This window comes from Dermacentor andersoni, chromosome 4, assembly GCF_023375885.2.
Source record: "Dermacentor andersoni chromosome 4, qqDerAnde1_hic_scaffold, whole genome shotgun sequence".
Taxonomy (NCBI): Eukaryota; Metazoa; Arthropoda; class Arachnida; order Ixodida; family Ixodidae; genus Dermacentor; species Dermacentor andersoni.
The window spans coordinates 223,781,233-223,794,726 of NC_092817.1; positions in this window are offsets into that span (position 1 = coordinate 223,781,233).

The following is a 13,494-nucleotide window of genomic DNA, read 5'->3' on the forward strand; positions in this document are numbered from 1 at the left end:
ACACTAAGCGCACAGCCTCACGAAATTGAAGACACTGAAATCGAACACACCATAGTGGAGGTGTTGCCGACTCGCAAGAATCAACAGAGCCTATACCTGGTCAATCTTTACAGCCCACCGCGGGAGCAGCTACTCCGCTACGACCACTTCGTCCGGGACTTCGCAAGAACGTTAATGGCAACCGGCTTGTTGTGGTAGGGGACTTTAACGACTCACACGCGGCCTGGGGCTACCCCAATACCACCAAGAAAGGGGCACGGGTTCACGATGCCGCACAGCAGCACGGTCTTACGTTATGGAATGACCTGCTCCAACCCACCCGAGTGGGCAACAGCGTGTCGAGGGACACCAATCCTGATCTCACGTTCACTCGAGACGTGCGAAAGGCCACGTGGACCCGACTCCCGGACACGCTAGGGAGCGATCACCACATGATTCAAATTGAGGTTGAACAATCCCACCGCGCGCCCAAGTCAGGAAAGGCACGACTCACTGACTGGAACGCGTATAAGAATGAGCTTGACAACGATTCGGACATCAAAAACATTGAAACTTGGCTGAACGGTATCGTAGGGGCGGCTGACGGCCACACCAGGACGATTCGACTAGACGAGGACAATCCGGCGGTCGATAATCACCAGCTGCACTTATGGGAGGCTCGGCGATCGCTCCTCAAACGATGGCGACGCCAAAAGCTCAGCCGCAAGCTCCAGCGACGAATTGCCCTATTAAGCATGCAGGCACAGGAGTACGCTGAACAGCTAGCGAATCAGAACTAGCGATCCTTCTGCGACCAACTTCAAGGGACCCTCAGCACAAAGAAGACTTGGCATATACTTCGAGCCCTGGTCGACGACACCCACACCAAAACCCAACAAGGACATACAATTCACCGACTAATCCACAACTATGGTGGCACAGAGGATCAGCTACTCCAAGAACTTCAGACGAAGCTACACGGCTCAGCTAACCCACAAACCACTGCCACCAACCTTTCCACGCCCAGGGAGTACCAAGGAGCGCCGAACGAAGAGCTAGATCAGCCTTTCACACAGGCAGTTACAGGCGGCCCTCTCTAGGCTAACACGCAATACGAGCCCGGGCAAAGACAGAGTCACCAACAAGCACCTTCGACAGCTACCCCCTCGGGCGCTGACGGCTCTCCTTCGGTACTATAACGACTGCTGCATAAAGGGCGAGCTATCAACAGCCTGGAAACACTCGGAGGTAACCATGGTACCAAAGCCGAACAAAGCCATCTCCATCGCAAATCTCCGCCCCATCTCACTTACATCCTGCGCCGGCAAACTGCTTGAACATATGGTCGACGAGCGGCTCACCACATATCTTGAGGAAAACGATCGCTATCCGCACACCATGTTCGGCTTCCGCCGGATGCTTTCCACGCAGGACGTCCTCTTCCAGCTAAAGGAAGATATTCTTGACCATTTGAGCAAACACAGCAAGTCTTCCATTCTAGCTCTAGACGTAAAGGGCGCCTTTGATAACGTGAGCCATGAAGCCACTCTCCGTAACCTAGAAGATATCGGCTGTGGAGCCAAAACATACGCCTACAAGAGCGCTTTCCTCACCAACCGTACGGCCACGGTGGGGATTGCCAACCTCCGGAGCAAGACATTTCACCTACCTAACAGGGGTACGCCACAAGGTTCGGTAGTCTCGCCACTCCTCTTCAACGTGGCCCTCCACAAACTTCCCCGCCTCCTAGACACCGTCCAAGGGATATTCCATGCTCTATATGCAGATGATATCACACTGTGGACGAGAGGCACGGGCGAACAGGAGACCCGTCTTCAGGAAGCGGTCAACATCATCGAACGATACCTCAACACCTGCGGCCTCCACTGTGCCCCGGATAAATCCGAGCTGTTAGTGCTCGGGGCACGCACCCGGGGCCGGCCCCCAAGCCACGACGCCCCGGACCCACAAGTCCTCCTTCAGGGAGTCCCGATACCGAAGGTCGACTCACTTCGAATTCTCGGAGTCCATACACGCAAGGACGGGTCCGGCTCCGCCACACTCCCTAGGCTACACAACACCGTGGCACAGCTTACTTATCTGATACGACGGGTGGCCAATCGCCGCAATGGCCTCAAAGAGCACGACACCTTGCAAATGATACAAGCCCTCCTTTACAGCCGCATTACATACGGAACTCCTTACCTCATCCTGAAGACAGCCGAGAAACAAAAGCTAAACCTTCTCATACGAAAGGCCGCAAAGCTCGCCCTAGGACTGCCGACAACCGCCTCCACTGACCAATTGCTTCGCATGGGAGTTCACAACTCCTGGTAAGAACTCGCGGAAGCGCACCTCATCAACCAGATCGAGAGACTCAAGCTAACAACCACAGGCCGAGCAGTCCTCCGACGCACAGGATACGTAACCAACCCAGAACACGATGACGAATGTAAGGAAAAGATCACGTCGAAGCTCCGAGAATGTCTACAAGTTCTTCAGAACCTCGGAACATGCATCCAGAACACCATCGAGGCAGACGGCTCGCCAGGGTAAACGCCATTAGACGCAAGCACGGTAACGACCCGCAGGCGCGCTACGGGGACGCAGCCAAGTATCCGGGCCGAAATGCCTTCGCCATTAGCGTCACAGACCACAAGGGTACGACACTGGCGTTGGCGACCATCACATCACATCACTTTATTACCTTAAAGACCCCCGGTTAGGGGGTATTACATAAGGGGTGGGTTTACAAATCAAGGTTACAGAGAGTGATCTTCATGAGAAACAAATGTAGTTAAGTTGTCCGCAAAAGTTGATGAACACGTGATGGCTGCAATGTTCCGGGGAAGGCCATTCCAATCCACTGCTGTGCGAAGAAAAAATGAGGCTGCAAAAGTAGTGGTGCGAGCACGTGCGCGTGCGTTTGAGTAAGGATGGGACGTACGGGGGGATACGCGCCCCGGTGGGATGATATACGGTGCTTGATTGAGCGGACTGTGAAATAATTTGTGGAACAAACAAAGACTGGCGATGCGGCGACGCACAGAAAGATTAGCAAGATCAGTTTTACGTTTTAGGGATGATATGCTTATGTCGTATGAATATGAAGAATGGATGAACCTAGTGGCACGATTTTGTACAGATTCTAGTTCGTTTCTTAAGTATGCTTGATGCGGGCTCCAGATGGGTGCTGCATATTCTAGTTTCGATCTGATGAGTGATTTGTACGCGAGAAGTTTTATGTCTGATGGTGCGTGACGCAAATGACGCTTTAAAAAACCGAGGGATCTGTTCGCGGATGATATGATATTGCTAATGTGTGCGTTCCATGAAAGGTCAGAGGATAAGGTGACGCCTAGATATTTGTATGTTTGAACTTGTTCGACAGTGGAGTGGGAGATCAGGTATGAAAATGATAGGGGATTAAGTTTGCGATGAAAGGAAACGAGCTTGCATTTAGTAGGATTAAGCTTCATTAACCAAAGATCGCACCACTGTTGTAGAAGGTTAAGGTCATGTTGGAGTGTAGTTTGATCAGAAATCTTTGTAATTGTGCGATAGATGACGCAGTCGTCGGCAAATAAACGGATATGGGAGGATACATGAACAGGCAGGTCGTTAATATATATGAGGAACAGGAGGGGTGCGAGTACAGATCCTTGGGGGACGCCGGATGCTACAGGGAGGGAGCTGGAGCGGCTACTTTTAATTGAAACAAACTGGGAGCGTTTGTTCAGAAATGCTACGATCCATGCGAAAACGTTAGGGTGCAAATTCAGCTGGGAGAGTTTTAGTATAAGGCGTTTGTGTGATACTGTATCGAATGCTTTAGCGAAGTCGAGAAAGATTGCATCGGTCTGAAGGTTGAGGTCGAGATTAGAGTGTAGATCATGAAGAAATATGGCAAGTTGGGTTTCACAAGATAAAGATTTACGGAATCCGTGCTGGGAAGGATGAAAAAAATTGTTAGTGTCAAGAAAGTGCATAATGTGAGAGTATATGACGTGTTCCATAATTTTGCATGGGACGCTTGTTAGAGAAATGGGGCGGTAATTTAGCGGGGATTGTTTGTTACCTAATTTGTGGACTGGAATGACCTTGCCCTCTTTCCAGTCGTCTGGTAAGATTCCTGTTTCAAGTGAAAGTGAAAAGAGCATCGAAAAATACACTGCAATAATTTCTTTAGTATTTTTTAACAGTTTTGAGTTAATGTCGTCGACACCAGCCGATGATGAAAAATTTAATTTGTCAATGAGTGATGAAATGCCAGCGACAAAAATTTCAACAGGGGCCATCATTGGCAGTGTCGCAGTAGGTGGCGTAGGAAGAGGCAAGTCGGCTTCTTCAGTGAACACGGATGAAAACGCGATGTTAAAAGTGTCAGCACAAACAGCGTCGCTCATAATTTCGTCTTTATCGCTTGTAAGTGTGATGTCATGTGTTTGTTGCGGGTTTATGACTTCCCAAAATTTTCTAGGGTTAGTTTTTAGGATTTTAGCTAAGTCGTTATGATAAAATGTTTCTCGCGCTTTCCGAATTGCAGTGTAATAAGCGTCTTCCGCAGAATAGTACCTGTCCCATGCGCTCGGACTTCCATCACATTTCGCAGTATGAAAAAGGCGCTTTTTCTTATTTTCGAGTCTTTTTAAATTTTTACAGAACCATGGTTTATTTTTATTGGCAAGAAAGCTCGCCGTGGGGATGAATTTATTAGTCAGGTCAGTAATTTTGTCTTTAATCACTAGCCAGTTGTCATTGAGGGAACGGGAACCGAAATTGGATTGGAAAACAGGCAGAAAATCTCTTAATTCATTATTAATTGCTTCATAGTTAGCCTTATCGTACAAGTGAATTGTTTTGCGGAAGACGGAACGTGTTTTGGGGACGAAGTTAAAAGTGGTATGAATGACTTTGTGATCGCTTATTTCTCGTAAATATGCGATAGATTTTAAGCTTTCGGGGTTATTCGTTAGTAGAAGGTCTAGAATGTTTGAGGATTCACAAGTGACGCGCGTCGGTTCTGTTACTTGTTGGATGAGGCCAAAGTTGAGACAAACATTAATAAATTCGCTTGCTTCGGTATTTCCTGAAGTTGGTGACGCCTGATTGAGCCAATTAATGCTAGGGAAGTTGAAGTCTCCATAAAGGAGGATGTGTGCATTGGGGTGTTTTTTAGTAAGCTGGGATAATATTTCATTAAGTTCGAGGGCGAAATCTGGATCAGTTCGAGGGGGCCTGTAGCATACCCCAAGTATTATTGCTTCGAGAGGGGCACGACACATTACCCATAGCGATTCAAGTTGTGAAGATGTACTGATTAGAGAGCATGATAGTTCTTTGTTAGTGGCGATGAGTACGCCCCCGCCACGTGCATTTTCGCGGTCGTGGCGAAAAATGTTGAAGTTCGGCAAGTCAGCCAGTGCCTCCGGATCTGAAATGTCGTCATTGAGCCATGTTTCTGTTAGTATCAGTATACTACTGCCGGTTGATTGTACTAGATTAGACAGGAGCACGCGTTTCGGAAGAAAACTACGTATGTTAGTATAAAGTACAGAAAATGAAAGATTCGCTCTTGCGCATTTATGGTGCTGATGGCGTGGTTGCTGACGGTGACATGATCCCTACGATACGGCTTTGACAGTTCCTGATGCAGTGTCAAAGCTATATCGCTGGGGTCCAATATGCAATGTTTTGTAACGTAATGAAAATGGTACGGATTTGCTCCTAGCAAAGGCAATGAGCTGTTTTCGGGCCGTTCGAACTGGACACGTGAAGTCTTCCCCAATGGTGAAATTTGTACCTTTTAGTTTTGGACCGTTTGAGAGGATAGATTTTTTAGTTTTGAAGGATGAAAGCTTCACTATGATGGGTCGTTTGCGGTTAGTGGTGTAACGCCCTAGTCTATGTGCTCGCTCTATATCTTTGGGCTCGACTATAAGACCAAAGCGTTCAAGACAGTGGCTTACGATTATTTGCTCCGATTGAACGTATGTTTCCTTCGGGTTAGTGTCAGGAAAACCGTAGAATATTAAATTGTTGCGCCGGGAACGGTTCTCGAGGTCGTCAAGGCGCTCTTCAATATCGCACATACGATGGGTTAGTTGACCGGTCTTAGTGCTAATGGCGTCAACTTCTGTTCGGAGAGCTAAAAGATTTTTGCAGAGATTTTCTAAGTCTGTGAGGCGGGTGCTTAGATTAGCAATAGTGCAGTTTGTGCTCGTTAGCTGGGTTTTGAGGCTCTGCATCTCGGATATTAGTGTGGCCTGGCCAGTAGACAATTTTTTTAGTTCGTCGAGGACGGCTTTTGAGGACCGGGGTTTGTCTCTATGTCCCCTGATAGCAGTAGCAAGGCACGTATGACTTCAATACATTCAGAAATAAGTAAAATGCAGCACTGTGGGCTTGGCAGCTGCACCAAAAAGTAATCACTTGATTTTTTAGAAGGAGCTTGACACCAACTACTAACCTGCATGATCAGGATGAACTGGTTAGCGGTCTGTGTGGTGGCACAGCCGCGAAGCCCACAGTGCGCGGTGGACGGTGGTTGCAGCTTTATAGGTTGCGCATATGATGTTGTCGATGGCGATACGGTAGCTGGATTAGTTTCGATGATCCACAGCGGTGCTGGAGGCGCTGTCAAACGTCCCGAAGCATGGGCGACAGGGAGGAGGCAGACGCTGGGTTCGCTTCCGTTGGCAGCAGGCACGAAGTTTCCCGAAGTGGCAGAAGAGGCTGCCAAGAAGGTAGACACGAGCAGGTCGACGATGATGCGGGCGAAAACCTGCATGATCAGGATGAACTGGTTAGCGGTCTGTGTGGTGGCACAGCCGCGAAGCCTACCTCGCCAAACGCGCCGACATAGCTGAGGAGGCCGCTATAGCACTCGCCACCCATGCAAGTGAGCATGCCATAGTGGTCTTCACCGACTCTCAAGCAGCGTAACTACATGAAGGGCAGGATCTCTATAAAAGCGATCAACATACTGAGACGTGGCGACACTCCTCCCCCCTACACCTGCATCATGTGGGTTCCGGGACACGAGGGACTCGAGGGGAATGAAGCGGCACACGCCGCGGCCCGCGCAAGCGTCAACCGGGCCTCCCCGCACGAGATTCCAGGCATGTCCCACCCACCCAAATCAGCGGAGGAAACAGAAACAATACCGCTAACTTATCAAGCACTACTGCAGCACTATCGCCTTGGACGCAGGGTATACCCTCCACCACATCCAGAACTAACGAGAAACGAAGGCACTGACTACAGGCGACTCCACAGCAATACCTTTACCCATGGAAGCTCACTGCATCATTTCCACCCGACGCTATACAGCTACACCTGTCCACACTCCAACGTGCCAGACAGCCTGGCGCACCTCCTACTGCAATGCAAGAAAACCCGAGAAATCATCACAGCGGCATAACTAGCAGCCCCAGCAGACGCAGACCAAAACCTCCTCGCTGAAGCGTGGGAGGCTGCGATCTCCAAGCCTGACCTGGTCGACCAGCGCGAACTCGTCGCCCGGGCCCGGAGGGCGATCCAAGCCAGAGGGTTCCTGGAAAAAGGGACCCTCCCACCTCACCTGACAAGTCACTGCTTCAAATAAATGTTTAATTCTCTCTCTCTCTTGAGGATTACCTTTTCAAAGGCCTTTCAAAACACGAGCTATATAGAAACAGGCCGGTAATTGCCCATATCGTTTTTGTCGCCCTTCTTATAGAGTACCTTAACACGAGCAACTTGCATTTGGGGTGGAAATATCGCTTGTTCGAGGCATAAGTTAAATATGTACCGTATGCATGCAGCAAGCAAAGAGGCAGCATGTTTCAAAGACTTCTTGCATCCCGTCAACATCCAACGCACTGCTGTTGTTTAAGTTTATTATTACCTTTGTCACTTCAGCTTCAGTGACAGGGTCAAGGAACACCGAACTGTTATTGTAGTAAGCATTTTTCAAATCACTCATTCCTGCCATTTGACCCGCGGTGTTCACAATAAGGTCAGTGAAAGTATTGGCTAACGCCTCCCCTGACAACTCGTTGCCATTGTTTTTTATTTCACGAACTGATTCGTTTTTAACATTATATTGTAACACTGAGTTCAGTCTTCCAGAGAGCATTTGAGCAGCCAGAACGGGAAGTAAATAAATTATTAGAATGATGTTTTCTTGCTCTTTTTAACTCTTTGTCTAAACTGTTACGGAAAGTTTTAAACTTTTGCAGTGCGTCTGGATCTCTGTTCTTAATAAATTTGCTAAACGTATCTTTCTCGCGAATTTTTACTGGCAGGTCGGAGGTTATCCAGGACTTACAAATTTTTCTCTTTTGTTTTAAGCGTACAAAAGGAAAGCTCTCTGTATATATATGTTTAAGGATTTTAAGGAATTCTTCGTAAGCTGCGCAAGCATCTGTAATATTATACACAGTGCCCCAAGGTACCAATGAATGTTTGTCTACAAATGAGGAAAGATTTTGCGGCGTAATACGCTGTATTAAATTTGCAGGCGTATTTTGTTTCATGTTCACCTTTTTACTACAGCATAAAAAAATAGGCAAATGTTGGCTCAACTCAGCCGCGATAATTCCAGCTCTGATTCTCTCCGGCATAACATTTGTAACAAAAATATCAATCAAAGTAGACGTATTCAGTGTCACTCTTGTTAGAAGATTATTAATATTTGTAAGGCCATTTAATTTTTATAGAACATCGAGCTTGACCTTTGACGGATCACTGCTCAACATGTTAATATTCACATCACCACCAAAAATGAGATCGAAATGGTAGTCATTAACAAATGCAAAAAAAACCCTTCTAAGTATGGTGTCATCATTCCGTTCGGAGGTCGATAGACAACAGCGATTACGATCCTTTGCAATTTCAACGAAATAAACTCATAGTCACTTGTGCTTACGCAGAACGTCTGAAGCAACTCGCACGAGAAAGTATTTTTTACCAAGATGCGTACACCACCACCGCGACCACTATTCCGGTTAGCATAGAAAGTTTTATATGAAGGAAGACGGAAAACATTTGAGTCATCTGCGCTCCCTGTTTCTGTAAGCATTGTCACGTCAAACACGTGATCAAGCCGCTGGAAAAATAGAGTAAGATCCGGTACTTTATGCTTTACTGATCGTATGTTTAGATGAAAACACTTCAGGGATTTCATATATACTGGTCCCAGGTGCCCTTCAGAGCCAGGCGGCACTACGTAACGTTCCCCGTCGACGTTATCCATGATTATCATTTAGTCATCTCAGAAACTGCCGTGCTCCTTATCTTAGTTTACTCAAGTCGCAAGAACTTGAAACGGCCACCACATTTTCGCCGTCAGTTTTGCGCACGAGGACTCGTCCGTTGGGATGCCAGACGGACTTGAAACCGTTTATCTTTGCCCAGTTTTTCACCTCAAAAAGAAGTGCACGAGTTCGTTTGGTTATGTTTTCTTGCAAAAACAACTTATCATCTACACTGCTCATCTTCTTCCGGTTTTGCCACCATTCATCTCGCCTCATTTGTTTGGCAAAGCGACAAATAACACCTGGCGTTTTTTCCCTTTCTTATCGGGCAGTCGATGGATCACCACAATATCATGTTGCAAAAGTTGTGGGAGCCCGGCCTTTCCTGCTAGCGCATTTATTTCTTCCAATTATTTCTCATTGGAAGTTTGCGAAATTCCGTGGAATTCCAGGTTTAGTTTACCGCTTTGTCATTCCAAGTAGTCCACCTCGGCCTTAAGCTGTGTGACCTCCTCCCATTCTTCAAGCTTTAGTATCATTCCTTTGATATCCGCGACATGGCGTTCATTTTTTTCCGTGCGTGCTAGAAGCTGATCATACTGCTCGCTCATGAAGTGAACAGCATCTTCCAAGCTCTCAACAGATTCTTTTAGGGGTAGCAATTGGTCCAGCTTGTCATTAATAGTCTTCAAGCACACGCGTACATCATCTTGCGCGTCAGGTTGTTGGACCATCTTTTCTGCTAGCTGTGAACGCGACGTAGAGCGTCGGCATGTTGTGCATCGCCATGCTCTGCGATACGCTTCAACCTTCGATGTTACTGTGGTGTCGGATACGCCAGCACACATTCCCGTATGGTACGTGCAATAACATTCACTGCATGTCATTGATTTCTCTGAATGATCGCATTCTTCACACATTTTGCATTGCCCTCCCAGGGATATATTTAACTGTGGCAGCAGCAGCAGCAGTAAAATCAAAAGTAAAAGTTAAAGCTACGCAAAATTAATAATGCAGTTAGTAACCAGCAAATGTACAGAGGTTCGGGCTCAGAGCGCTGAGATGCAAACTGCTGCTACTGCTGCCAATATGATGGGCTTGCTTTCGCGGATCAGTCTTATAGCCTCCTGGTAGATGACAACGCCAGCAGCGGCTGATACAGCGAAGATTCACTGCAGATAGGCGCTGCGTGATCCTTCTTGTTGGATACTTGAAGATCCCAGCGTAGAACTGTCGACGTCACACCTGAGTGCAGTTTGCAAAAGTACAGAGGTTCGGGCTTAGAGCGCTCAGATGCACGCTGCTGCCACTGCAGCCAATGAGGAAAGATTTCGCTCCATCTCGCCGCGGGAGCCGTCCTGCTTGGATCGCCGAGCTGCGTCACTTGGATCACTTGGATCAGCATCCAGCGCCCGACCATGGGGTGAAGACGACACTGGTGGCTTCTGCACAGCTGCCAGCGTTCTTGCAGACCGAAAGATGACGTCACCTGTCTAGGCAGTCATCGATACCACTACGTGGAGAAATCCATCGCCAGCGACGCAGCCTAGCCAGGAGCAATAATATACCATTAACTTCGGCCTTCGCAATGGGCTCGGATGGCATGCCACGGGGCAAACCAATATACCCCTCCTCTTCAATATCCAAGGGTTTCCTATCGCCGCGATCTGCCTACCGCTCCATGTCGTCTTGGCGGCCGTCCTGCTTGGATCACATTACTGCGTCCCACCAGCTACCCCACTTTGATTAGTATGCCACACCTGACCATGGGGTGAAGACGACATGGGCGGCTTCCGCTCACCTACCAGTTTGTTGCAGACCGAAAGACGACGTCACCTCTCCAGGCCGTCATCGATACCACTATTGGCAAAATCCATCACCAGCGACACAGCCTAGCACCGGAGATATAAACTCCCGTCACCTTCGTGCGTTGCATTGGGCTCCGATGCTCTGCCACGAAGCAGTCTACTAAACCGCTCCTCTCCAATATGCCAGGCCTTCCTATCGGCGCAATCTGCCTATCGCTCCATGCTGCCGCGGTGGCCGTCCTGCTTGGATGTGCAAGCTGCGTCGCGCAAGCTCCCCCACTTGGATCAGCGTGCTGCGCCCGACCATAGGGTGAAGACAAAATGGGCGGCTTCAGCGCAGCTGCCACCTTTGTTGTAGGCCGAAAAACGACGTCACCTTTCTAGGTAGTCATCGATAACACTCCTTGCGAAAATTCATCGCCAGTGACAGAGCCTAGCACCGGAGCAATAAAATACCATTACCTTCGGGCGTCGCAGTGGGCTCGGATGCTGTGCCACGGAGCAGTCTACTAAACCGCTCCTCTTCATTATGCAAGGGTTTCCTATCGACGCGATCTACCTATTGCTCCATGTCGCGCCGGCCGTCCTTCCTGGATCCACGAGCTGTCTCGCCGCAGCTACCCCACTTGGATCAGAGTGTTGCGCCCGACCATGTGGTGAAGACGACATGCACGGCTTCTGCGCAGCTGCCAGCTTTCTAAGACCGAAAGGCAACGTCACCTCTTTAGGCAGTCATCGATACCACTACTTGAGAAAATCCATCGCCAGAGACACAGCCTAGCACCGGAGCAATAAAATACCGTTACCTTCGGGCGTCGCAGTGGGCTCAGATGCCGTTCTTGGATCACCCAGCTGCATCGCACCAGCTACTTCACTTGGATCTTTGTGCTGCGCCCGACCATGGGTTGAAAACGACATGGGCGGCTTCTGCGCAGCTGCCAGCTTTCTAAGACCGAAAGGCAACGTCACCTCTTTAGGCAGTCATCTATACCACTACTTGAGAAAATACATCGCCAGAGACACAGCCTAGCACCGGAGCAATAAAATACCATTAGCTTCGGGCGTCGCAATGCGCTCGGATGCTGTGCAACGGAGCAGTCTACTAAACCGCTCCACTTCAATATGCCAGGGTTTCCTACCGCCGCGATCTGCCTATCGCTCCATGTCGTCCTGGTGGCCATCCCGCTTGTATCACCGAGCTGCTTCGCACCAGCTACCCCACTTGCATCAGCGTGCTGCGCCCGACCATAGGGTGAAGACGACCTGGCGGCTTCTGTGCAGCTGCCAGCTTTTTTGCAGACCAAAAGACGACGTCTCCTCTCTAGGCAGTCATTGATACCACTACTTGAGAAAATACATCGCCAGCGACGCAGCCTAGCACCGGAGCAATAAAATACCATTACCTTCAGGCGTTGAAATGCGCTCGGATGCTGTGCCACGGAGCAGTCTACTAAACCGCTTCTCTTCAAAATGCAAGGGTTTCCTATCGCCGCAATCTGCCTATTGCTCCATGTCATCGCGGTGGCCGTACTGCTTGTATCAACAAGCTGCGTTGGACCAGCTACTCAACTTACATCAGCGTGCTGCGCACGACCATGCGTAGGAGACGATCTGGGCGGCTTCTGCGCAGCTGCCAGCTTTGTTACAGACGGGAAGACGACGTCAGCTATCAAGGCAGTCATCCATACCACTACTTGGGAAAATTCCTCGCCAGCGAAACAGCGTAGCGCCACAGCAATAAACTACTGACACGTTTGCTTATATTTATCGGGCGACCACGTTTCGCCGCCTAACAAATCTTATCGCAAAGCGCGGGACGCCCTTGCATGCATCCGAAATTTCTGGAAAGTTATCGATGCTTCTATCCGCAGTCTGTTGTCGCCGAACCTTGTGTTATCTGATTTATTCGCCTGACGCGAATGGTTTAGAACTTTGTGGAATGCACGCGGGTCCCAACGATTAGTCTGGAACAGTCGACGATTCTGTATAAAAGCCGACGCGCTTGACCCGCTGATCAGATTTACGACGATCGCCGACTGTGTTCGCCGCTCTCGTTGTGCTTTAAGTGTAGCGTGTTTTGTGGGCACAGGTTCGCCCAATAAAAGCTAGTTTTTGCCTTTCACAGTATTGCTACTGTGTTCTTAACGTCACCACCACGTGACAATACCATTGCGTTCGGGCGCCGCAATGGGCTCGGATGCTGTGCCACGGAGCAGTCTACTAAACCGCTCCACTTCAATATGCCAGGGTTTCCTACCGCCGTGAAGTGCCTATCGCTCCATGTCGTCGTGGTGGCCATCCCGCTTGTATCACCGAGCTGCTTCGCACCAGCTACCCCACGTGGATCAGTGTGCTGCGCCCGACCATATGGTGAAGACGACATGGACGTCTTCTGCGCAGCTGCCAGCTCTGTTGCAGACGAAAAGACGACGTCACCTCTCCAGGTAGTCGTCGATACCACTACTTGA